Source organism: Dendrobates tinctorius, unplaced genomic scaffold (assembly GCF_039654945.1).
Source record: "Dendrobates tinctorius isolate UK_male_01 unplaced genomic scaffold, ASM3965494v1 ptg000151l, whole genome shotgun sequence".
Taxonomy (NCBI): domain Eukaryota; kingdom Metazoa; phylum Chordata; class Amphibia; order Anura; family Dendrobatidae; genus Dendrobates; species Dendrobates tinctorius.
In genome coordinates this window covers 28,768,626-28,795,670 of record NW_027361818.1, presented here as the reverse complement: position 1 = coordinate 28,795,670, position 27,045 = coordinate 28,768,626, and the positions used below count along the sequence as shown (strand labels likewise).

Genomic DNA, 27,045 nt, shown 5'->3' with positions numbered 1-27,045 from the left:
CTGGGAGAGATGCAAATACCTCACTTCCAGCGTATATTACTGAGAGAGACACACAGATCTTACATCCAGCTTAGATTACTGGTAGAGACCCACAGACCTCACATCCAGACTATATTACTGGGAGAGACACAAAGGATGCACATCCAGACTATGTTACCAGAAGACACATAGATCTCACATTCAGCCTATATTCCTGGGAGAGACACATGATGCACATCCAGCCTGTTACCGGGAGACACATAGACCTCACACCCAGCCTTTGTTACTGAGAGAGATACAAAGACCTCACATTCAGCCTATATTATTGGGAGAGACACATAGATCTCACATCCAGCCTATATTACTGGGAGAGACAGGAGTCACATCCAGCCTATGCTACTGGGAGAGACACACAGGATGCACACCCAGCTGATGTTTTTTTTCCCAAATTATATACAAAATAATATATATGGCGTAGAAAAAACATGCGATACGGATCACCATGAATTAATATGAAAAAATGTGTCCGTACACCTATAATACAAGTGAGACAATGAAAATAAGTGGAAACTGACAAATGCTGAAAAAATTCTATATAAAATAAACGTTCATATTTTGCTGCAGACCGGTGCCAATATAATGAGGGTAAGTATACAATTCCACAATGTGCATTTATATGCTATAAAGTAGTAACAATATAGTAGGGGTTAATTGGCTCCACCTCAATATGCACCTATGTATTACAAACTGGATGGCCATGCCATATTATATACCATTGTCAGAAACGCATGTTTACAAAAGGAAAAATGATAATAAATACCTAATATATGTAAGTGCTGGGTTCCCAGTATCCGCCCGACCCCGACGCGCGTTTCGGCGTCCGCCTTCATCAGGGGGTGGCGTCATCCACATCGGGGTAGGTTTTTATATGGTACAGGGCCAATGAGGGAGAGAGCGGAATGGTGTGATGCACACAAGCATCAGACGTCACCAGGGTATCCCGCCCCTCCGCCTCGCGTGATCCCCGCGGCTGCGAATGTAAATCGCAGACACAGGGGACGTGGATGCGGTAGGTTGAGATACCCGGGACGCTGACGTCAGCGCGCGTTCTGTCCGGCCCTCCATCATTGGTAGAGAGGAGTCATGTGACTGGAAGGTCCTTTTAGAAAATGGAATTCAGAATAAAAAAGAGGAGGAAAAATCCTAATAGCGGTACTCTTGCGATTACACGCATACCATATGTAAGAATACAACGGTGACCCACATTATATTCAAAGTACTATAAAACATGACTTGTGCAAAAAATTTTTTTGATATAATATAATATTTCAATGATGACCCTCCGTCATTGGTAAAACAGAATCATGTGACCAGAAGGTCCTTTGAAAATGAAAACCAAAATAAAAATAAATGTGAATGGAAAAGAAAAGAAAAATATGAAAAATACTAAGGCCGTATAAGAAAATACCATATCTTTGTGATATGTGCGATAGTGAAAAAACCATAAAAATTTCAGTGATAAAAATATCAATATTAATAATTCCTGAAATGCACACATCATAAAATATTTTAATAGTGGAAATATTACTATGGGAAGTGCAAAAATGTAAAGAGATAAAAAATACATATAAAATACCGGGGCACACATGCCATACGATATTCGGTGATAACGTTTGAAAGAATGTTAAAGGATTTATATGAAAAAATATATAAAGTGATCATAAAGTGACTGTGACAGAAAAGAATAACAAATATAACGATAATAAGTGAAAAAAGTATCTAGATATTAGTGAAATAAATAATAATAATAATAATAATAAAAAATATAAATACAATGATAAATATAAATAAATAATAAAAAATAAAATTAACAGATAAAGAATTAAAAAAATAAAAAATAATAATAAATAAAATAAAAAATAAGAAATAAAAATAAAAAATAAGAAATAATGAATAGAATTATTATATATAATAGTATGCATATATATAATATTCAAAATAAATATGTAACAATGTTATATAATAAATTCCTCTACTTCATTCTTCTCTCTTCTTTCATATAGACATAGCGAAAACAAGCTAGAGGACCCAAGATGGAAAACCAGGAAGCTCCACTGAAGATCGAAGGTACAAGTCCACACATAAAAATACCCAACAAGTATGGAATAACTACAAATAAACAAAAGCACAAAAAATATTAATAAAAATACCAATAATGTATTAATTATATAGGCCCATGCCCAAATACATAAAAACCTACAAAACTAAAATAATATTAAAACCAAATGAATAATAATAATACATAGATATACTGTATAAATATAACACCGGATGTTTTCATTTAAACCAAGGGGATGAATGGTATTTAATATCCATATCCATCTGGTTTCCATCTGAGCCAATCTCTGACTGATGTTACCTCTACGTATATTTGATGGAATTTTATCAATACCCCTAATTCTCAAAAGTGAGGGATCACAATTGTGGTATTGCTTAAAATGCTTAGGGATTGTTTTTAAAAACATTAGCTCCTCTTCATTTTTTGCGGCCAGGATGCCATTTACATGTTCACGTGCCCTAATTTTCAACTGCCGGGTTGTCAACCCTATATAAATTTTTGGGCACGGACATACCGCATAGTAAATTACTGCCTTCATCTCACAGTTAATATGGTGGTTGATTGAAAATGTTCTCTGACCTGAGGAATCTGTGAATTTATCAATCCTATCAATATTAGAACAGGCCACACAGTGACCACATTGAAAAGATCCCTTTTTCCGTTCAAAATTTGATAGGAAAGTTTTAGGTCCATTTTCATAGTGACTCCTAACAAGTTGATCACGTATATTTTTCAGTCGACGGTAAGTGATACTAGGTTCATTAGCAAGGTATTTAGATAATGTGTTATCCACCATAAGGATTGGCCATGCCTTAGCCAAGGCATCCCGCATTCTCTGATTTTCAATTTTTGTAACCAGCAGAGGGAAAGCCGAAGGCTGGGGACCAATGTTTATAGCCTGCGAAGGGGGCAATACACTGATCTTCCCATGCTATTAATATAAGCTAACAACTGCATACTTAGCCTTTACTGGCTATTAAAATGGGGGACCCCAAATAAATGATGCAGGCTCCCCCTATAAATAACAACCAGCAAAGGCTATGCAGACAGCTGTGGGCTGATATTAATAGCTGAGGAAGGGGCCATGGATACTGGCCCCCAGGATAAAAATAAAAGCTCTCAGCCACCCCAGGAAAAGCGCATCGATAAGATGCACCAATTCTGGCACTTAGCTTCACTCTTCCCACTTGCCATGTAGTGGTGGCAAGTGGGGTGATAGTTGGGGGGGTTGATGTAATCTTTGCATTGCCAGGTAACATCAAGCACCAAGGTTAGTAATGGAGAGGCATCAATAAGATGCCCTCATTACAAACCCCAAAGACACATTGAATAAAAACACAAACCAAGAATAATGTCTTTTAATTGAAAAAAGGACAGAGACTCCTTTAATAATCTCAATTAAACCATACTTACAACCTCACCTAATTCCACTGAAGTCCTCATTCTCCTGTAATAAACCAAAAATAATAAAACAATAATATCCCACACCTCTCCATCATTCTGTCCCATGCTGCAATCCATGCCTGGGGTGAAATAGTTTTCAACCCGGACAGTGCCAAGATGCGACCGTCCAGGCTGACAACCTGAAATGTTGTGAGCGCAGCCTCACTGACTAGCCCTGATGTCAGCGCCAGGGCCGGGAAAGCAGCCTCAGTGACCTGATATAACCTCGATGACTTCACCGCCGGTCACAGAGGCTCCGCTCGCAGTATGTCATTCCTCAGTGGTTCTCAGCCTGGACGGTCGCATTTTGGCACTGTCCAGGTTGAAAACTATTTCTCCCCCAGACATGGATCGTGGCATGGGACAGAATGTGGGACAGAATGACAGAAAGTTATGGTATATTGTTGCTTTTTTAATTTTAGTTTTATTACAGGAGAACAAGGGCTTCGGTGGAGTTAGCCGTTAGGTGAGCATAACTGTGTTTGTTATTTTTAAATAAAATGGAAAACTGTGTTTAGTCTTATTTCTAATAAAGACTTTATTCTGGCTGTGTCTTTATTTACTATATATCTATAGGATTAGTAATTGATAGGTTCTTATAGACGCCTCTCCATTACTAACCTGTGGGCTTGATGTCACTTGACAATACAAAGGTGACATCAAGTGGGAAGAGCCAGGCACAGTGCCAGATTTGGCACATATAATAGATGTGCCTTTTCTAGGCAGCCGTGGGCTCCTATTTTTAGGTTGGTGGGGCCAATATCCATGACCCCTTACCAGCCTGAGAATACCAAAAATCAAAAATGTCAAAAATTGGGGGGGACCCCACGCCTTTTTTAAAATAATTTATTTAAATTAAAAATGCAGCTTTGGGACCCCTCTATTCTTGATAACCAACTTTGCTGAAGCTGACAGCTGAGGTTTACAAGCCCCAGCTGTGAGTTTTTTCTGGCTGGTTATCAAAAATAGGGGGAACCCCACGCAGGTTTTTTTTATTATATATTTACAGCGCAGGAGCGGCTGATGAATACTTCCATCCGCCGCTCCTGCTCTCACTGTTATTAGTGGCAGCAGGTGTCAGCTGATTAGAGCTGTAGTCACATCAGGGGATACCAGTGATCGGACGTGAACTTTATACCTTCAATCACAGTTGAGCACTCACGCTGTCTTCTGACAGCATGGAAACTGCGGCTCTCTTTGGCCTCTTTCACACATCCGGTTTTCGCTGTCAGGCGAGATCTGGCTATTTTAACTAAAACCGGATCCGTCGAAATGCAATGTCGGATCCGGTATCCCCCCATTGACTTGCATTAGAGCTGGATCGCGCCGGACGTCCATGCGTTTCGTCCGGTTTTCGCCGGATCCGGCAATGTGTCGCAATCCGACGTCTGGAAAAAATGGCAACTGTAACGTTTTTGTCTCGGGCTAAAAAGCCGGACCCGCCGGATCCGGCGCGTCCGGCTTTTTCACACAATGAAAGTCTATGAGCGCCGCAATGCACCGGATACGGCTTAGGCCGGATCCGGTGGCCGGATCCATTTTTTTTGGTCTGAGCATGCTCAGTACAACTGCCCACAGCAAACATATATAAACCCATGACAGTGGGACCCTCAGCCACACCCAAAATAGCACCAAAGAGAGGAGACCGACGCAGAAGATGGCAGGAGACGACATCTGCACCACCCCAATTGGAGCATGGTCACCAGGCGGAGGGGAGTCCACCAGCAGATGACAGAGGGTAATTATGACATCCCCCATTCCTCAAAACTAGGGCCATGGAATATCAAGATATTCATTGGCCCTTTGTTTCTCTTTATTCACCAGCAGAATACGCCCTAGAGATGATATTATATCTCAATTTCTGCCACAAATTTGTGCAGACATAACAAAGGCAAATAGGCAAAAATAGATGAATCAATAAAACCAATCATTTATTAATAAATTTCATGAAAAACATTTTTTTACAAGGAAATTTCTAAAAAAACCAAGGTACAAATGTAATGATAAATGCTCACAGAGTTCAGCTATTATACAACATAATCACATGTCATACAAACATTTTTTTTTAATCTTTTTTTTCCCCATACAAATAATGTTTATTACTTAGGCGTAAATTCATGTAGCTATATACTGTATATTAAACTTCCATCTGAATGTTTAAGGAAAAAGCCCAATAGTTCTAAAAGCAGAAGGAACACGTCCTTAATTAGTGTAAAATACACACTGCTGAAGGTAAGTAACAATTTCGCTGAGCTCCCTATATAATGTGTCTGCAGTAATGATCAAAGGCAGAGCTAACTAATCCTTAATGGAATAATCACAATTAGTGTTGAGCATTCCGATACCGCAAGTATCGGGTATCGGCCGATACTTGCTGTATTGGAATTCCGATACCGACTTCCGATATTTTTTCAATATCGGAAGTCAGCATCGGAATCGGAAGTTCAAAGTTGATTGACAGCCTGACGTCATCATGATGCGCGGTGTGTGAGCATCATGATGCGCCGTCATTTCGGGCCTTCCGGGGGTCTCTGCCGGCCTGCCGGGGGGCTGTGTGGACTGCCCGGGGTCTGTACCGGCCTGCCGGGGGGCTGTGCCGGCCTGCCGGTGGTCTGTGCACCCTGTGGGGGTCTGTACCGGCCTGCCGGGGGGCTGTGCCGGCCTGCCGGTGGTCTGTGCACCCTGTGGGGGTCTGTACCGGCCTGCCGGGGGGCTGTGCCGGCCTGCCGGGGGGCTGTGCTGATGTCCGGGGGTCTGTGCAAGCATCGTCCGATGGGACTACAAGTCCCATCTGGCGATGCCTGCTACCATGACAGTGATTGACACATTAGCCAATGATGGGACAGTAGTAGTCCCATCATCCGGCTAATGTGTTAAATGTTAAAAAAAAAAAAAAAAAAAATACTACATACATACTACATGCATGCTACATACATACTACATGCTACATACATACTACATACATACCACATACATACTACATACATACTACATACATACCACATACATACCACATATATACTACATACATACTACATACATACTACATACATACTACATACATAACACATATATACTACATGCATGCTACATACATACTACATGCTACATACATACCACATACATACTACATACATACATACTACATATATACTACATGCATGCTACATACATACTACATGCTACATACATTCTACATGCTACATACATACTACATATATACTACATACATACTACATACATACTACATGCATGCTACATACATACTACATGCTACATACATACCACATACATACTACATACATACTACATACATACTACATGCATGCTACATACATACTACATGCTACATACATGCTACATATATACTACATGCATGCTACATACATACTACATGCTACATACATACTACATATATACTACATGCATGCTACATACATACTACATGCTACATACATACTACATATATACTACATACATACTACATACATACTACATGCATGCTACATACATACTACATGCTACATACATACCACATACATACTACATACATACTACATGCTACATACATACTACATATATACTACATGCATGCTACATACATACTGCATGCTACATGCATGCTACATACATACTACATACATACTACATGCTACATACATACCACATATATACTACATACATACTACATACAATACATTCATACAATACATACATAGACATACAGTACATATAACATAGAGTAACATACTTACCAATACTTGTCACATTGTTCCCCGAAGCCATTGTCTTTTACGGAATAAATATTAACATAACAAACCACAAAAATACTCACCCACGATCCGAAGCAGTCCACGAGTGTGTCCCACGACGATCTTGGGTAGAGAACTGCAGCATCAGCTGTTGCTGCCGTTCTCTACGGGCTGCAGGAATCCAATGATGGAAGGTAGGTATCCTTCCGCACTGTATTCCTCCGCCACTTAAAAAAAAAAAGTCCCTAGTCTCACTTTATGCCATTGCTGCGTGGGAATTTCCCACACAGCAATGGCATAAAGTGAGACTAGGGACTTTTTTTTTTAAGTGGCGGAGGAATACAGTGCGGAAGGATACCTACCTTCCGTCATTGGATTCCTGCAGCCCGTAGAGAACGGCAGCAACAGCTGATGCTGCAGTTCTCTACCCAAGATCGTCGTGGGACACACTTGTGGACTGCTTCGGATCGTGGGTGAGTATTTTTGTGGTTTGTTATGTTAATATTTATTCCGTAAAAGACAATGGCTTCGGGGAACAATGTGACAAGTATTGGTAAGTATGTTACTCTATGTTATATGTACTGTATGTCTATGTATGTATTGTATGAATGTATTGTATGTAGTATGTATGTAGTATATATGTGGTATGTATGTAGCATGTAGTATGTATGTAGTATGTATGTAGCATGCATGTAGCATGCAGTATGTATGTAGCATGCATGTAGTATGTATGTAGTATGTATGTGGTATGTATGTAGCATGTAGTATGTATGTAGCATGCATGTAGTATGTATGTAGTATATATGTAGTATGTATGTAGCATGTAGTATGTATGTAGTATGTATGTAGCATGTAGTATATATTTAGTATATATGTAGCATGTAGTATGTATGTAGTATGTATGTGGTATGTATGTAGCATGTAGTATGTATGTAGCATGCAGTATGTATGTAGTATATATGTAGTATGTATGTAGCATGTAGTATATATGTAGTATGCATGTTGCATGCATGTAGTATATATGTAGTATGTATGTTGCATGTAGTATATATGTAGTATGTATGTTGCATGTAGTATATATGTAGTATGCATGTTGCATGCATGTAGTATATATGTAGTATGTATGTTGCATGTAGTATATATGTAGTATGAATGTAGCATGTATGTAGTATGTAGTATGAATGTAGCATGTATGTAGTATGCATGTTGTATGTATGTAGCATGTATGTAGCATGTAATTTTTTTTTTTTTTTTTTTTTTTTTTATATTCAACACATTAGCCGGATGATGGGACTACTACTGTCCCATCATTGGCTAATGTGTCAATCACTGTCATGGTAGCAGGCATCGCCCGATGGGACTTGTAGTCCCATCGGACGATGCCTGCACAGACCCCCGGAGCCTGCACAGACCACCGGCAGGCCGGCACAGCCCCCCGGCAGGCCGGCACAGCCCCCCGGAGCCTGCACAGCCCCCCGGAGCCTGCACAGCCCCCCGGCAGGCCGGCACAGCCCCCCGGCAGGCCGGCACAGCCCACCGGAGCCTGCACAGCCCCCCGGCAGGCCTGCACAGACCACCGGAGCCTGCACAGACCCCCTGGCAGGCCGGCACAGCCCCCCGAAAGGCCCGTACAGACCCCAGAGAGGCTTTACAAGGGAAAAACAGGATTTTTCTTATTCCGATACCGGAAGTCCCATAGACTTGAATGGGACTTCCGGTATCGGAATCGGATACCGATACTTTTTTTTAAGATCGGCCGATCCATTCCGATCCGATACTTTGAAGTATCGGACGGTATCGCTCAACTCTAATCACAATGCATTAATGCTCAAATAGTAGCGACTTCTGTTCTCAGGTTTCTTTTATCAATTGCAAATACTTACAAACACAGATACATGATTGCTGCATAATCTTACTCAATTGTATAGATGTTACCTAATTGTAATAATAAAGGAACAGCCTAATTGCGCTTGCCCCAGGGAAAATTACTCCTCAATTCAAACATATCAGATGCCTAGTGCAGAGAACTACAGGTTAATCACCGCTTACTCATGTGCCCTGCTTCATGCGCCGGCTATACTGATCCAAGTTACAGTGAGCTATTCCTGCACGGGGTAACAGAGCAATACTGCTTTAAATTACCAACAACTTACATGTGTGAAACTTCTGTGGCTCTCTCATACACGTACCCCGCTACCCCCACAGCGCCGTTTCGCCATACTGGCTTCCTCAGTAGGGGGCGTATATGTGTGCTAAACACATATCCATCTATAAATCGCACTAGTTACAGCTGCGGCTCATGTCGGTCCACCTGGCTTGTAATTGCGCATGCGTGATTACCAAGGACTTACCATATGAAACAAAGGCTTCCTAAGTTACCGCTCACGGGACCCAAGCGTAGTTCGCTATAAGTCCCTTCATTGAGCAGACTTGGAAGCCGTGGATCGTCCCGAACCCCGCATGCGCTAGCCAGGTGCCGAAACCCAACTGTATTAGCCAAGAAAGTTTATAAATAAATAAACAAATGCGGTGCCAAAAATCCTAAGTGTATAATCTTGTAAAAATAAAAGCTAATATCAATGCAACATAACAGAAAAATACTCATATCATTTATACAGTAAAAAACTGCCACAATATCACCCATATTTTAACTAAATATATGCAAAATTAATAATATTTGATACAAAACCAATATCAGTGTAATAAACAGACAATACAATTAATCAAAAAATAACAATAAAAGTGAACAATTATCCACCCCACTACAATAAGTATATTAAACCTTATCCCTCTATATATCAAACAAACACCATATATATTTATATTACAAAAAATAAGATACTATAATAACTTCATAAAAATTATTATAAATAATTCTACACTTATAATTGTGTTTACAAGAATCTATTATAAAGAATGATATAATTATGATTATAGAAATCCATTATAAAATCTTCATTCTTTTCCACATGATGAAAGGCCACTTCACAGGATATATATAAAGATGTTCCGACACCATCACTTGATAAATTCACATGTACTGTAAATAATTCCTTGCTATATAAATGAACACAAAAAACAAAAAGAAAATATTAAGAACAATTTAAAAACACAAACATATACAAACCAAAAATAATTAAAAAGGACCCAAAATTACAAAAACGCATTGAAACCCAAGGTCTCATTAAGACCCTGTGGTGCCATTGTTCCCAGCAGGTAGATCCATCTGCTTTCTTTTTGTGCTAAGATTTTTCCCAAATTGCCCCCTCTACAGCCTAAATTAACCTGATCAATGGCTTGAATCTTTAAACCATTGGGATTACAATCATGGAACAATTTAAAATGCCTCTGTAATGTTTTCAGGGCACCAACATCTTCAATCTCTACTGCTTTTTGGATATCGCTAACGTGTTCCCTCGTACGTATTCTCAATTCCCTAGTTGTGAGTCCCACGTAGATTTTATTACAGGGACTTCGTGCATGATAGATCACTCCCCTGGAGGCACACGTAAGTGATTTACCTATATCATATATTCTTGAATTGTCATGATTCTGAAAGGTTTGGCTTTTAATGTGATTAGCACAAGCTTTACACGAATTGCAGGGGAAAAAACCATTGAGCTGAGGATTATTTACTGAGGGAGAACTAGAGTAATGACTATGTACTAGAAGATCTTTAAGATTTTTTGAACGTCTGGGTACCATCAGAGGGTAATTGGGCAAGATTTTTCTAAGTATTGGGTCAGTTTGCAAAATGCCCCAATGTTTTCGCATAATAATGCCTAATTCTGCCCTTTGCTTATTATACCCTGTAATGAATCTCACATGATTAGTGGTCTCTGACTTATCAAGCTTCTTCTTTACAGCAACTGCTCTCTGGAGAATTGTTCTGCTTTCTTATATACTTTCTTTCTTTGTCTGTTGCTATATCCCCTATCACTAAACCTTCTTACTAAATCAGACACCTGTTGCTCATAATCCTCTTCCCTAGTACAAATTCTTTTGACTCTTAGAAATTGCCCTGTGGGGATGCCATTAATTGTCGATCTATGATGAGAAGAGGTAGCATGCAATAAACTATTCATTGCTGTCTTTTTTCTAAAGACATTGGTAATTTTACTACCATCTGAGAGAGCCTCTATTTTCAAATCCAAAAACTCAACAGTTCTACCATAATTATAGGTCAATTTAATATTGCAATTATTTTGATTTAACCTTTCTTCAATAATGACAGGTTATCAACAGAGTCTTCCCAAATAAATAGGATGTCGTCGATGAATCGACTCCATCCATGTACAGCCTCACATCCCAGAATGCCATCTTCTTGAAATATTGTTCATTCCCAGTATCCCATGAATAAATTAGCATAACTGGGGGCACAGGTGGCCCCCATCGCTGTACCCTGTTGCTGCAGAAAGATTTCACCATTAAATGTGAAAACATTATGTTCTAATATAAATTTAAGCAACAACAGGATCAGCTCATTCAATGTAGGTTCAAGATTGCTTTTATACAGGTAGTGGGAAACAGCATTCAAACCATCAATATGTCTTATAGAAGAATATAATGCTTCAACATCTGCTGTTACTAAGATGGCTCCCTCTTCTATCTGCAAAGAATCCAACCTTTGCAACATCATGGTCGTATCTTTTATGCATGAGGGTAATGTTTGAACTAATGGTTGAAGATAATAGTCAATTACTACACATACAATCTCGCAAAGGCTACCCAGACCAGACCCTATTGGCCTACCAGGTGGATCTAACGGGTCTTTATGTAATTTCGGCAACAAATAAAAAGTTGCCAACCTTGGCTGCAATTTACTTATAACATCCACCAATTTTTAGGGGATAATCCCATCTTGATATGCTGTCTCTAAGGCTAGTTTCACACTTGCTTTTTTTTGCAGCACGTTTTTCCCGCAAAAAACGCATTGAAAAAACGCATACAAAAGCATACAACTGCTGCGTTTTTTTCAAGCATTTTTATCAGCATGCATGAAAAAATGCAGCGTTTTTATGCGGTTGTATGCGTTTTTAGTGCGTTTTTACCGCGTTTGCGTTTTTTCCAAACATTAGGTGGCCCCTCACACTAACCCAAACCATGACTTTACTAACCCTAACCCTGACCCTAACCCTAACCCTAACCCTAACCCTGACCCTAACCCTTAACCAAACCATACTTAACCCTAACCCAAACCCTAAACCCGAACTAACCCTAACCCTGACCCTAACCCTGACCCTAACCCTAACCCTAACCCTAACCCTAACCCTGACCCTAACCCTAACCCTGACCCTAACCCTTAACCAAACCATACTTAACCCTAACCCAAACCCTAAACCCTAACTAACCCTAACCCTGACCCTAAACCTAACCCTAACCCTAACCCTGACCCTAACCCTGACCCTAACCCTAACCCTGACCCTAACCCTAACCCTGACCCTAACCCTAACCCTAACCCTAACCCTGACCCTAACCCTGACCCTGACCCTAACCCTAACCCTTAACCAAACCATACCCTGATCCTAACCCTAACCCTGACCCTGACCCTAACCCTAACCCTTAACCAAACCATACCCTGATCCTAGCCCTAACCCTGACCCTGACCCTAACCCTTAACCAAACCATACCCTGATCCTAACCCTAACCCTGACCCTGACCCTAACCCTAACCCTAACCCTAAACCCCCTTAACTAACCCTAACTCTAACCCAAACCCCTAAATTCCATTGTCTAAACTAATGGTAAAAAAAAAAACGCATGTGCAAAAAAACGCATACATAAGCATGCCAATGCGCACATATGCTCACCATAGACTTATAATGGGTGTCTTGCTGTAAAAAAACGCATTGCGCGCATGCGTTTTTTTGAGGCAAGTCGGACGCCCAAAAAATGCAACAGGTTGCATTTTGTGCACCCGAGCGCATACCGCAAAAAAACGCATGCGCGGAAAAACGCGTACAAACGCATGTGTATGCGCACATAAGTGCATCCCATGCAAAGTATAGGAAAAAAAAACGCATGCGCTATTTAGCGCTAAAATACAGCGAAAAAAACCGCAAGTGTGAAACCAGCCTAAGATATCAACTAAATTTTGCTGAAATTGTGTTAAAGGGTTATATTGCAATCTTTTATAACAGCCACCATTGTTCAATATCTTAGCTGCCTGCCTCTCATACATGGAATTCGGCCATATAACGGTGTTACTGCCTTTATCGGCCTGTTTTATGACCATATCATCCCAAAATTGTAATTCCTTCAAGGCCCTGTTCTCATCCCTATTTAAATTAGAAGAAAAAAGGGAAGAAAGTTCCAGCGCCAGGAATGGAAAATTAAAAATCCATTTTATTGTGCCAATGCATATTAAAATTCCAGCAGGTACAGCATATCAGTCGGATGACTGCAGAACAACGCGTTTCGACGCCTCTCCCCCTCCCTTGCAAATATCGTTATGGCGAGGTGAGAGGAGGATTTCCTGTATTCGGATGAGAATCCATTTTCCAAATGTCTGCTATGGTATGGCAGATATTTGGACGATCTGCTGATGATTTGGTGTGGTCCAGAAGATAGTATACAGGGGTTTGTTTCATATTTGAATACTAATGAATTTAATCTAAAATTTACCTCTTATCATCATTTGACCACAATGAATTTTTTGGACGTCACTTTATCTATTAGTGATTCGGATGTGGTCATAGTCACTCCTTACCGCAAACCTACTGCCACTAATTCCATCTTAACGGCAGATTCCTGCCATGCGGTACAGACCAAGAATAATGTTCCGGTGGGGGAATTGATTCGAATAAAACGAAACTGCTCCCAATCCAGTGATTACAATAGGGAAGAAAGTCAGGTTTGCAGCAGGCTTTCCAAGAGGGGGTATCGTCCCCGGATTCTTAATAGAGCTAAATCAATTGTACGTGAAATCAACAGGGAAGACTTACTGTTTAAACATAAATCATCTTATCTGAAAAATAAAACTAATAATAATATTGTCTTTTCAACCAATTACAGTAACCAGTACAATACGGTTACTAGCATTGTGAGAAAATACCTACCAATCCTTAATGAGGATCCCATTCTAAAACAGGTGATTCAGAATAATATTAGGTATGTTGCCAAACGGGCACCTACACTCAGCACTATTCTTTCCCCCAGTCTTTTTACAAGTGAGTGTGGCCAGACAGAAGGATCCTCATGGATGACACTAAAGGGTTTTTATAAATGTGGTGCAGCTAGATGTAAAACCTGTAATTTTGCACAAAAAGGAAAAACATTTTTTTCTAAGGTAAATAAAAAAACATTTACCATTAAAAATTTAATAAATTGTAATTCCTCCTACATTGTATATTTAATATCATGCAGAATTTGTAACATCCAATACACTGGTTGCACCACGGGACCCCTGAAGGTCAGAATCAGGAGGCATCTCTCAGATGTGTCTAATCATAATGCTGTTGCGGTTTCGGCTGTTTCAAAGCACTTTGCCACAGTTCACAAGGGGAATGTCAGTGGCTTTTACTTCATGGGAATAGAACAGGTGCACAGACCGATTCGGGGTGGAGATCACAGAGGGAAACTCTTGAACAGGGAGTCCTTCTGGATCTTCACCCTGGGCACAAGATATCCAGATGGAATGAATAGCCGACAGGATCTTATATTGCATTATTAAATATGTTTATCCCAGATTTTCATTCAGGGGTTGTAATATATTGTATGGATCGTTTGTTGTGTATTGGTTGGGGTTTTCTCATTTAGAGATTTATTAAATATTTTTATATAAAATAAAAAAAATTTTGGGATTTTTTTTTTTTTTTTGTGTGTTTTTTTTTTTTTTTTCCTTCATATTGATCTGATAAATAAAAATAGGATAAAGAAAGGAATGAGGAAAGGAAGAAGGGGTAGGAGGAGAGAAAAAGGGAAGAGAAAAGACTTCTCTTTGATACAGCTCAGATGATGTGATTTTTGTGTATCCAGAAGACATCATACTTATTTAATTTGGATAAAAAATCTCTCTCAGGAATTGTCCCTAATAATGATGGGATGATGTCTTGGTGGATACTGAATTTACCCATATATTTGGTTGTGCTTGTGGTACATATCCTTTTGTAGTATAATTTATGGTACATTATTTATGGGACATGAATATGTGATATGTACTTTAAAATATGTTGTTGCAATTATTGATTTTCATATTCATCTTTTTTATTTCACATTAGGAGTTTTCATATCTCCTTTTAAAAGGAAAAAGGAAAAGGGAGAAAGAGGGGAAAGGAAAGAAAGAGAAAAAAAGATAAAGAATATTATATATTATGCATGTTATTTATGTTATGTTGTCTACACTGACTGTTTTCCCTTCCACTTTCTTTGGCTCTCCTACCATTACCATATCAGGAGCTCCTTTGGAGCAGTCCACACATCTGTTTCTGATTATTGGAGGTGGGAGAATCCAACATAAGGAAGTTGGTTGCATTTAATGTCAGAACATGATTAAGACCTGAGGCGTCGAAACGCGTTGTTCTGCAGTCATCCGACTGATATGCTGTACCTGCTGGAATTTTAATATGCATTGGCACAATAAAATGGATTTTTAATTTTCCATTCCTGGCGCTGGAACTTTCTTCCCTTTTTTCTACTATTGTTTGACTGCCTAGTCAAATCCGTGCGCAGGATTTGGATCCTACCAGCAAGGCAGTGCGGTGAGCTGGATTATTCTGTTCTTTTACTTTATTTAAATTAGATACCTAATTCGGAACCAGCGGCAACGACTCAACATCTTCTGTGACTACTTTGGTGAAAATCTCCACTGCCGAACAAGTACTTAAATTTGGGAACTTATTACTTTTTCCAATCAGATGGGTTGGGAACTTACCATCCTCACTCACTTCATTCTCCTCAATAAGTTCCTCCAAATTTCTCAAGGCTTCTCTTTCCAACTCAGTTGGAAACCTTACATCCATATCCTTCCTATAATGCAGCTTTTGCAATATGATTTTACGTGCAAATAAGTGGAGATCTTTCACTACTTGAAATTTGTCTAAATGTGAGGAAGGGGAAAATGTCAAACCCTTTTCTAACAAATTTATTTGTATCTCACTCAAAACATGTGTAGACAAATTAATCACCTTTGTTTTATCAGCATTTCGTCTATTCATCCTCTTATTGGGAAAAATCTCCGGATATTTCCTATTGTCACGGTTTTCCCTGTTACTTGTCCTTGTATGGACCCGGTATTCATGATGACTCTCTGCTTCACTACAGGAAGTGCTGCTGTCAGCATAGGAAGGCTGACCTCGTTCTATATCATGTGATTTATTCATGGCTAACACCTTTCGTTTCTTCGGTAACTGCCATTTAAAAATCTTCTCAGTCTCAAAATCCGTTGCGTCTCTTACAAATTTCTTTACTTTTAATTCACTGATGTCTTTTTCCCATTTATCAATATCCTGCTCAATGGATTTGATGAAATTTTCCATTTTATCTGTCACCAATTGTTTTTTCAAAATCTTATGAAGTTCATCAATCTTCACATCTAGGGCGTTCATGCTGGCCGTGTTCTTATCAATAATAATCTTGATGAACTCCAAAGAGCATGAAATTGCAGCCTTCTTCCATCTCTGAATGAGATCAGAATCCTCCAATTCAAAAGATGGATATACCTGCACTCTTAAACCTCTGGGAACAATGTTTAGAGCCAAGTAATTTTCCAAAGTGGTCCTGTTCCACCATAATTTAGTTTTTTTTATGTATGGCATTTCTATATTGTAAAGAAAGGTCCCTATTTTCCACCGTAAAATCCTGTAATCCAGAAGAGATTCATTGCTTGAATAAATCTGAAGCTTTGGATCGCCAAGTAGTTTCCCTGGCTTTCAGATCCATTTTAATGTACACGGACAATCTGTTAAAAAACAGAGTAGCAATTTTATACATAACAAATTAGTCCAAAAATAATAGCCACCTCAATACATTATATTATATCTCAATTTCTGCCACAAATTTGTGCAGACATAACAAAGGCAAATAGGCAAAAAATAGATGAATCAATAAAACCAATCATTTATTAATAAATTTCCTGAAAAAATTTTTTTTACAAGGAAATTTCTAAAAAAACCAAGGTACAAATGTAATGATAAATGCTCCCAGAGTTCAGCTATTATACAACATAATCACATGTCATACAAACATTTTTTTCAATCTTTGTTTTCCCCATACAAAATATCTTCAAATAATGTTCATTGCTTAGGCGTAAATTCATATAGCTATACAGTATATATTAAACTTCCATCTGAATGTTTAAGGAAAAAGCCCAATAGTTCTAAAAGCAGAAGGAACACGTCCTTAATTAGTGTAAAATACACACTGCTGAAGGTAAGTAACAATTTTGCTGAGCTCCCTACATTATATGTCTGCCTTAATGATCAAAGGCAGAGAAAAAAATGTTTGTATGACATGTGATTATGTTGTATAATAGCTGAACTCTGGGAGCATTTATCATTACATTTGTACCTTGGGTTTTTTTAGAAATTTCCTTGTAAAAAAAATTTTTCATGAAATTTATTAATAAATGATTGGTTTTATTGATTCATCTATTTTTTTGCCTATTTGCCTTTGTTATGTCTGCACAAATTTGTGGCAGAAATTGAGATATAATATAATGTATTGAGGTGGCTATTATTTTTGGACTAATTTGTTATGTATAAAATTGCTACTCTGTTTTTTAACAGATTGTCCGTGTACATTAAAATGGATCTGAAAGCCAGGGAAACTACTTGGCGATCCAAAGCTTCAGATTTATTCAAGCAAGGAATCTCTTCTGGATTACAGGATTTTACGGTGGAAAATAGGGACCTTTCTTTACAATATAGAAATGCCATACATAAAAAAAACTAAATTATGGTGGAACAGGACCACTTTGCAAAATTACTTGGCTCTAAACATTGTTCCCAGAGGTTTAAGAGTGCAGGTATATCCATCTTTTGAATTGGAGGATTCTGATCTCATTCAGAGATGGAAGAAGGCTGCAATTTCATGCTCTTTGGAGTTCATCAAGATTATTATTGATAAGAACACGGCCAGCATGAACGCCCTAGATGTGGAGATTGATGAACTTCATAAGATTTTAAAAAAACAATTGGTGACAGATAAAATGGAAAATTTCATCAAATCCATTGAGCAGGATATTGATAAATGGGAAAAGGACATCAGTGAATTAAAAGTAAAGAAATTTGTAAGAGACGCAACGGATTTTGAGACTGAGAAGATTTTTAAATGGCAGTTACCGAAGAAACGAAAGGTGTTAGCCATGAATAAATCACATGATATAGAACGAGGTCAGCCTTCCTATGCTGACAGCAGCACTTCCTGTAGTGAAGCAGAGAGTCATCATGAATACCGGGTCCATACAAGGACAAGTAACAGGGAAAACCGTGACAATAGGAAATATCCGGAGATTTTTCCCAATAAGAGGATGAATAGACGAAATGCTGATAAAACAAAGGTGATTAATTTGTCTACACATGTTTTGAGTGAGATACAAATAAATTTGTTAGAAAAGGGTTTGACATTTTCCCCTTCCTCACATTTAGACAAATTTCAAGTAGTGAAAGATCTCCACTTATTTGCACGTAAAATCATATTGCAAAAGCTGCATTATAGGAAGGATATGGATGTAAGGTTTCCAACTGAGATGGAAAGAGAAGCCTTGAGAAATTTGGAGGAACTTATTGAGGAGAATGAAGTGAGTGAGGATGGTAAGTTCCCAACCCATCTGATTGGAAAAAGTAATAAGATCTCAAATTTAAGTACTTGTTCGGCAGTGGAGATTTTCACCAAAGTAGTCACAGAAGAGGTTGAGTCGTTGCCGCTGGTTCCGAATTAGGTATCTAATTTAAATAGTGATGAGAACAGGGCCTTGAAGGAATTACAATCGTGGGATGATGTGGTCATAAAACAGGCCGATAAAGGCGGTAACACCGTTATACGGCCGAATTCCATGTATGAGAGGCAGGCAGCTAAGATATTGAACAATGGTGGCTGTTATAAAAGATTGCAATATAACCCTTTAACACAATTTCAGCAAAATTTAGTTGATATCTTAGAGACAGCATATCAAGATGGGATTATCCCCCAAAAATTGGTGGATGTTATAAGTAAATTGCAGCCAAGGTTGGCAACTTTTTATTTGTTGCCGAAATTACATAAAGACCCGTTAGATCCACCTGGTAGGCCAATAGTGTCTGGTCTGGGTAGCCTTTTCGAGATTGTATGTACGGTAATTGACTATTTTCTTCAACCATTAGTTCAAACATTACCCTCATACATAAAAGATACGACCATGATGTTGCAAAGGTTGGATTCTTTGCAGATAGAAGAGGGAGCCATCTTAGTAACAGCAGATGTTGAAGCATTATATTCTTCTATAAGACATATTGATGGTTTGAATGCTGTTTCCCACTACCTGTATGAAAGCAATCTTGAACCTACATTGAATGAGCTGATCCTGTTGTTGCTTAAATTTATATTAGAACATAATGTTTTCACATTTAATGGTGAAATCTTTCAGCAGCAACAGGGTACAGCGATGGGGGCCACCTGTGCCCCCAGTTATGCTAATTTATTCATGGTATACTGGGAAAGAACAATATTTCAAGAAGATGGCATTCTGGGATGTGAGGCTGTACATGGATGGAGTCGATTCATCGACGACATACTATTTATTTGGGAAGACTCTGTTGATAACCTGTCATTATTGATGAAAAGGTTAAATCAAAATAATTGCAATATTAAATTGACCTATAATTATGGTAGAACTGTTGAAAATAGAGGCTCTCTCAGATGGTAGTATAATTTATCAATGTCTTTAGAAAAAAGACAGCAACGAATAGTTTATTGCATGCTAACTCTTCTCATCATAGATCGACAATTAATGGCATCCCCACAGGGCAATTTCTAAGAGTCAAAAGAATTTGTACTAGGGAAGAGGATTATGAGCAACAGGTGTCTGATTTAGTAAGAAAGTTTAGTGATAGGGGATATAGCAACAGACAAATAAAGAAAGGATATAAGAAAGCAGAACAATTCTCCAGAGAGCAGTTGCTGTAAAGAAGAAGCTTGATAAGTCAGAGACCACTAATCATGTGAGATTCATTACAGGGTATAATAAGCAAAGGGCAGAATTAGGCAGTATTATGCGAAAACATTGGGGCATTTTGCAAACTGACCCAATACTTAGAAAAATCTTGCCCAATTACCCTCTGATGGTACCCAGATGTTCAAAAAATCTTAAAGATCTTCTAGTACATAGTCATTACTCTAGTTCTCCCTCAGTAAATAATCCTCAGCTCAATGGTTTTTTCCCCTGCAATTCGTGTAAAGCTTGTGCTAATCACATTAAAAGCAAAACCTTTCAGAATCATGACAATTCAAGAATATATGATATAGGTAAATCACTTACGTGTGCCTCCAGGGGAGTGATCTATCATGCACGAAGTCCCTGTAATAAAATCTACGTAGGACTCACAACTAGGGAATTGAGAATACGTACGAGGGAACACGTTAGCGATATCCAAAAAGCAGTAGAGATTGAAGATGTTGGTGCCCTGAAAACATTACAGAGGCATTTTAAATTGTTCCATGATTGTAATCCCAATGGTTTAAAGATTCAAGCCATTGATCAGGTTAATTTAGGCTGTAGAGGGGGCAATTTGGGAAAAATCTTAGCACAAAAAGAAAGCAGATGGATCTACCTGCTGGGAACAATGGCACCACAGGGTCTTAATGAGACCCTGGGTATCAATGCGTTTTTGTAATTTTGGGTCCTTTTTAATTATTTTTGGTTTGTATATGTTTGTGTTTTTAAATTGTTCTTAATATTTTCTTTTTGTTTTTTCGCTCATTTATATAGCAAGGAATTATTTACAGTACATGTGAATTTATCAAGTGATGGTGTCGGAACATCTTTATATATATCCTGTGAAGTGGCCTTTCATCATGTGGAAAAGAATGAAGATTTTATAATGGATTTCTATAATCATAATTATATCATGCTTTATAATAGATTCTTGTAAACACAATTATAAGTGTAGAATTATTTATAATAATTTTTATGAAGTTATTATAGTATCTTATTTTTTGTAATATAAATATATATGATGTTTGTTTGATATATAGAGGGATAAGGTTTAACCCCTTCACCCCCAAGGGTGGTTTGCACGTTCATGACCGGGCCAATTTTTACAATTCTGACCACTGTACCTTTATGAGGTCATAACTCTGGAACGCTTCCATGGATCCCGGTGATTCTGACATTGTTTTCTCGTGACATATTGTACTTCATGTTAGTGGTAAAATTTTATTCAAATAACTTGCGTTTATTTGTGAGAAAAACGGAAATTTGGCGAAAATTTTGAAAATTTAGCAATTTTCCAACTTTGAATTTTTATGCCCTTAAATCACAGAGATACAGCACACAAAAAACTTGATAACTAACATTTCCCACATGTTTACTTTACATCAGCACAATTTTGGAACCAACATTTTTTTTTGTTAGGAAGTTATAAGGGTTAAAAGTTGACCAGCGATTTCTCATTTTTACAACACCATTTTATTTTTAGGACCACATCACATTTGAAGCCACTTTGAGGGGTCTTATATGATAGAAAATACCAAAAGTGACACCATTCTAAAAACTGCACCCCTTAAGGTGCTCAAAACCACATTCAAGAAGTTTATTAACCCTTTAGGTGCATCACAGGAATTTTTTTGAATATTTAAAAAAAAATGAACATCTAACTTTTTTCACAAAAAAATACTTCAGGTTCAATTTTTTTTATTTTACCAATGGTAACAGGAGAAATTGGACTGCAAAAGTTATTGTGCAATTTGTCCTGAGTGCGCTGATACCTTATATGTGGGGGGAACGACTGTTTCGGCGCATGGCAGAGCTCAGAATGGAAGGAGCGCCGTTTGACTTTTTCAATGCAAAATTGGCTGGAATTCAGATCGGACGCCATGTCACGTTTGGAGAGTCCCTAATGTACCTAAACAGTGGAAACCCCCTACAAGTGACCCCATTTTGGAAACTAGACCCCCCCAAGGAACTTATCTAGATATGTGGTGAGAACTTTGAAGCCACAAGGACTTTACAGAAGTTTATAACGTACAGCGGTACAATTAAAAAATCATATTTTTTCCACAAAAATGATCTTTTCACCCCAATTTTTATTTTCCCAAGGGTAACAGGACCCTAAAAGTTATTGTGCAATTTGTCCTGAGTACGCTGATACCCCACATGTGGGGGTAAACCACTATTTGGGCACATGGCAGAGCTCGGAAGGGAAGCAGCGCCATTTGACGTTTTTGGCTGGAATTGAGATCAGACATCATGTCGCGATTGGAAAACCCCTGATGTACCAAAACAGTGGAAACCCCCACAAATGACACCATTTTGGAATCTAGACCCCCTAAGGAACTTATCTAGATTTGTGGTGAGCACTTTGAACCCCCCAGTGCTTCACAGAAGTTTATAACGCCCGGGCGTGAAAATAAAAAATTTGTATTTTTTCCACAAACATGATATTTTAGTCACCATTTTTTTATTTTCCCAAGGGTACCAGGAGAAACTGGACCCCAAAAGTTGTTGTCCAATTTGTCCTGAGTATGCTGATACCCCATATGTGGGAGAAAACTACTGTATGGGCACACGTCGGGGCTCGGAAGGGAAGTAGTGACGTTTTGGAATGCAGACTTTGATGGAATGGTCTGCGGGTGTCATGTTGTCTTTGGAGAGCCCCTAATGTACCTAAACAGTGGAAACCCCCACAAATTACCCCATTTTGAAAACTAGACCCCCTAAGGAACTTATCTAGATGTGAGGTTAGCACTTTGATCCCCCAAAGGCTTCACAGAAGTGTATAATGCCAGGGCATGAAAATGAAAAAAATCGTATTTTTTCCACAAACATGATCAATTAGTCCCCAATTTTTTTATTTTCCCAAGGGTAGCAGGAGAAATTGAACCCCAAAAGTTGTTGTCCAATTTGTCCTGAGTACGCTGACACCCCATATGTGGGATAAAACTACTGTATGGGCACACGTAAGGGCTCGGAAGGGAAGTAGTGACGTTTTGGAATGCAGACTTTGATGGAATGGTCTTCGGGTGTCAAGTTGCCTTTGGAGAGCCCCAATGTACCTAAACAGTGGAAACCCCCACAAATGACCCCATTTTGGAAATGAGACCCCCTAAGGAACTTATCTAGATGTGTGGTGAGCACTTTGAATCCCCAAGGGCTTCACAGAAGTTTATAATGCCCGGGCATGAAAATAAAAAAATGGTATTTTTTCCACAAGCATGATCAATTAGTCCCCATTTTTTTATTTTCCCAAGGGTAACAGGAGAAATTGAACCCCAAAAGTTGTTGTCCAATTTGTCATGAGTATGCTGACACCCCATATGTGGGAGAAAACTACTGTATGGACACACGTCGGGGCTCGGAAGGGAAGCAGTGTCATTTTGGAATGCAGACTTTGATGGAATGGTCTGCGGGTGTCATGTGCGTTTGGAGAGCCCCTGATGTACCTAAACTATTGAAACTCCCGACAAATGACCCCATTTTGGACACTAGGCCCTCCACAGAACTTATCTAGATGTGTGGTGAGCACTTTGAACCCCCAAGTGCTTCACAGAAGTTTATAACGCTCGTAAGTGAAAATAAAAAAATCATTTTTTTCCACAAAAATGATATTTTTGCCCCCAATTTTTTATTTTCCTAAGGGTAACAGGAGAAATTGGACCCCAAAAATTGTTTTGCAATTTGACCTTAGTAGGCTGATACCCTACATGTGGGGGTAAAACACTGTTTGGGCGCATGGCAGAGCTTGGAAGGGAAGGAGCACCATTTGACTTTTTCAACTCAGAATTGGCTGGAATTGAGATCAGACGCCATGTTTCATTTGGAGAGCCCCTGATGTGCCCAAACAGTGGAAACCCCCAATTCTAACTCCAACCCGAACCACAACACACCCCTAACCCTAATCTCAGCCCTAACCCTAAAACTAGCCCTAACCCTAGCCCTAACCCTTGCCCTAACCCTAGCCCTAACCCTAGCCCTAACCCTAACCCTAACCCTAATGGAAAAATGGAAATAAATACATTTTTTTTATTTTATTATTTTTCCCTAACTAAGGGGGTGATAACGGGGGGTTTGATTTACTATTTATGGCGGTTTTTATGTTTGGCGGCTGTCGCACGCTAAAAGACGCTTTTTATTGTAAAAATAGTTTTTGCATCACCACATATTGAGAGCTATAATTTTTCCGTATTTTGACCCACCGAGTCAAATGAGGTCTTATTTTTTGCGGGACGAGTTGACGTTTTTATTGGTACCATTTTCGGACATGTGACATTTTTTGATCGCTTTTTATTTCGATTTTTGTGACGCAGAATGAACAAAAACCAGCGTTTCATGAATTTCTTTTGGGGGAGTGCGTTTACACCGTTCCGGGAGTGCGTGTACACCGGAATTTTTGTTTTTTTTTTCTAATTTATTTGGCGATTTTTTTAAATTTATTTTAACACTTTTTTTTTATTTTTTTGTAACTTTATTAAATAGTCCCAGGTGGGACATCACTGTCCTGTGACAGATCGCTGATCTGTCACATCACAGATCACTGTGACCACTGTGACAGATCAGCGATCTGTCACAGACAGTGCAGAAGGCTTCCTCATGCCTGCGCTTTGCAGGCACTGAGGAAGCCAGCTTCCTGCAGGCCCCCGAAGGCCCCCGTCGCCATCTTGGATTCGGGGGCCTGCAGGAAAGGAGCCCCCGCAGCAGTGCTGCACATTGCACTGCCATGGGGGGCTCAGGGAAGCACGGAGGGAGCCCCCTCCCTGCCGATGCTTCCCTTTAACCCCCGGTACACCGCGATCATGTATGATCGCGGTGTGCAAGGGGTTAACGTGTCGGGGGCAGTCCGTGACCGCCCCTGACACATTGTGCCGGGTGTCAGCTGTGATAATCAGCTGACACCCGGCCGCGATCAGCGGCGCTCACCACGTGGGCGCCACTGATCGCGGTAGACGTACTATCCCGTCCATGGGCATAGGGGCCCGGGTCCCATGGATGGGATAGTACGTCTGATGTCAGGAAGGGGTTAATATACTTATTGTAGTGGGGTGGATAATTGTTCACCTTTATTGCTATTTTTTGATTAATTGTATTGTCTGTTTATTACACTGATATTGGTTTTGTATCAAATATTATTAATTTTGTATATATTTAGTTAAAATATGGGTGATATTGTGGCAGTTTTTTACTGTATAAATGATATGAGTATTTTTCTGTTATGTTGCATTGATATTAGCTTTTATTTTTACAAGATTATACACTTAGGATTTTTGGCACCGCATTTGTTTATTTATTTATAAACTTTCTTGGCTAATACAGTTGGGTTTCGGCACCTGGCTAGCGCATGCGGGGTTCGGGACGATCCACGGCTTCCAAGTCTGCTCAATGAAGGGACTTATAGCGAACTACGCTTGGGTCCCGTGAGCGGTAACTTAGGAAGCCTTTGTTTCATATGGTAAGTCCTTGGTAATCACGCATGCGCAATTACAAGCCAGGTGGACCGACATGAGCCGCAGCTGTAACTAGTGCGATTTATAGATGGATATGTGTTTAGCACACATATACGCCCCCTACTGAGGAAGCCAGTATGGCGAAACGGCGCTGTGGGGGTAGCGGGGTACGTGTATGAGAGAGCCACAGAAGTTTCACACATGTAAGTTGTTGGTAATTTTAAGCAGTATTGCTCTGTTACCCCGTGCAGGAATAGCTCACTGTAACTTGGATCAGTATAGCCGGCACATGAAGCAGGGCACATGAGTAAGCGGTGATTAACCTGTAGTTCTCTGCACTAGGCATTTGATATGTTTGAACTGAGGAGTAATTTTCCCTGCGCAAGCGCAATTAGGCTGTTCCTTTATTATTACAATTAGGTAACATCTATACAATTGAGTAAGATTATGCAGCAATCATGTATCTGTGTTTGTAAGTATTTGCAATTGATAAAAGAAACCTGAGAACAGAAGTCGCTACTATTTGAGCATTAATGCATTGTGATTACTCCATTAAGGATTAGATAGCTCTGCCTTTGATCATTACTGCAGACACATTATATAGGGAGCTCAGCGAAATTGTTACTTACCTTCAGCAGTGTGTATTTTACACTAATTAAGGACGTGTTCCTTCTGCTTTTAGAACTATTGGGCTTTTTCCTTAAACATTCAGATGGAAGTTTAATATATATAGCTATATGAGTTTACGCCTAAGTAATGAACATTATTTGTATGGGGAAAAAAAAGATTGAAAAAAATGTTTGTATGATATGTGATTATGTTGTATAATAGCTGAACTCTGGGAGCATTTATCATTACATTTGTACCTTGGTTTTTTTAGAAATTTCCTTGTAAAAAAAATTTTTTCATGAAATTTATTAATAAATGATTGGTTTTATTGATTCATCTATTTTTGCCTATTTGCCTTTGTTATGTCTCAACAAATTTGTGGCAGAAATTGAGATATAATATAATGTATTGAGGTGGCTATTATTTTTGGACTAATTTGTTATGTATAAATTAGCCCTAGAGATGATGCAGCAGCAGCACAGGCAGCAACGGCAGCACCATCAGCAGCAACAGCAGCAGCAGCACCACCCACAGGAGTGGAGTCTGGCCAGCAGAAGGACACCACATCTTC

At 39.1% G+C, this 27,045-nt stretch overlaps 1 long non-coding RNA gene across 1 annotated transcript in view; it reads left to right on the top strand.

Moving 5' to 3' along the window:
• The window catches only part of LOC141050017 (uncharacterized), a 217,873-nt gene that overhangs the window by 170,013 nt on the left and 20,815 nt on the right, over positions 1-27,045 (top strand). The window contains exon 2 of the long non-coding RNA XR_012220471.1: positions 2,043-2,106. This is a non-coding gene — a long non-coding RNA (uncharacterized lncRNA). The remainder of the gene's footprint in view (positions 1-2,042; positions 2,107-27,045) is intronic.